Source organism: Octopus bimaculoides, chromosome 1 (genome assembly GCF_001194135.2).
Source record: "Octopus bimaculoides isolate UCB-OBI-ISO-001 chromosome 1, ASM119413v2, whole genome shotgun sequence".
NCBI classification, from domain to species: Eukaryota; Metazoa; Mollusca; class Cephalopoda; order Octopoda; family Octopodidae; genus Octopus; species Octopus bimaculoides.
The window spans coordinates 48,982,362-48,984,343 of record NC_068981.1 but is presented as its reverse complement, the minus strand read 5'-3'; positions in this window follow the sequence as shown (position 1 = coordinate 48,984,343).

Genomic DNA, 1,982 nt, shown 5'->3' with positions numbered 1-1,982 from the left:
ATATATATATATATATATATATATATATATATATATATATATACATATATATATATATATAACATACACATTCACATAATTAGATACGTGTGTGTGTCTGTGTTGTGTATATATATGTGCGTGTGTGCATATGTACGTCAGCTGAAACATTCATACGCTGACGAAGTTACTCTCACGTTATGTCACTAATTTTCGTTTATTTTCCCATTGTGGTCAATGCACTTCTTCAATCGGAGTCAGAGTGCTTGGATCCCATTGTCGAACAGGATTTCATCCTGTTCCTTCAAAGTGTTATCAACATTAGATATGACGCCCATCCTCACTGCAATACTCATTTGAAGCTAAGTGTTTTTTTGTTTTTTTTCGTGTTGTGTAATAAATGATAATAAAATTGAACTAATCAGGAGTCTGATTAGCCAGTACAATGGCATATTCAAGCACATAGCCACTGAAACCAAATACTTGTGCACTGGAGAATTGTTTTGATGAAACAAGACTCCTTTCCTCAGTTTTCCTGACGCATGGTCCTGGTAGCCTTTCCTAACTGCCAAAACAAGTTGACACAGTCCTCTCCATTGATTGTGTGACCATTTTGAAGATTCTCAGTAGACATAATGCTTTTTGCCTCCCCCAAAATTAAGATCATGTCCTTCCTACAGATGAAACCACCTTGGTTATATAGGAACAGGTTAGGAGAGTTTTTTATACTGCATGGATTGTATCTGTCACTCTGACTAAAAGTGATTAACCCAACACTCATCCTGGTTTAGCACTCATTCAAAGAAACCAACTAGATTTGCCTGAAATAATGGTATATTTTCTATTTATGTGACATGCCAAATGTTTCTCCATTTTCAAGAGATATCGCTAATAGTTACATTTGAAGTCTTCTTTGAACAGTCAGATGTCAGCTTACCCAGAAAGAAACAATGAAGTTATTAATAAGTGTTAATATTAGTGTCACAGCTGTGGTATCATTCTTTCATATTCAGGTATCAAGTTTTCAACTCACCATCGTGAATATATACGTACATGCATGCGAACTCACACACACACACACACACACACATACACACACACACATTTATTATCCGGGCGGATACTGTGGTATCTCTTTGTTATGTTACAGATTGCGGCTAAACCTAAAACAGAGTGAAATAAATTTTGAGGATGTGCCAATCTACATATTCTCTATCGTTACAACTATAATATGGAGAGTGATACATCCTGAAAATTTATTTTCTTTTATTTTAGTTTTAGCAGCAACCTGGAACATAACTGAGAGCTACCACCGTATCTGCCCAGATGATATATACCTATAAACTCTCTCTATATATCTCTCTCTGTATCTCTCTCTCTCTGTATCTCTCTCTCTCTCTCTCACACACACACATATATGTATAGGTACGCGTTCATAGTTCTTAGATGTTCATTTAGAGATTTATTGTTTCCCACATATATGTGTTTGTATATGTGCTCTTATTTAAATATTCATTAATAGATTATATACATACATATATAATTTTAACTTAACAGACACGCTGTCGGTAATGGCAGTGAGTGTATTAGCTGATGAAATGAACGGGGACAACTTACGTGAGCAAGAAATTGTGTACTACACAGGCATGCGTATCCATATCGTACTTCCCATTCAGATTCAGCGCGTGACATTATGATAATAGAAATCTGGCACTTTCGATCACAGCTATGACGCATTTTTTTCAGATGAATGGAGAGGATCAACGTGAAGAAAAGTGTCTTGCTCAAGGTCACAACACACCGCCAGGAAGCGAACTCATGAGCTTATGATTTTATGCCGAATACTAATATATATATATGTGTGTGTGTGTGTGTGTGTGTGTGTGTGTGTGTGTGTCTGTGTGTGTGTGTGTGTGTGTATGGTTACGTGTTACACACATACACAATATATATTTATATACTAAATACATACGTATATTTATATGCATATAACTATGAAAGTA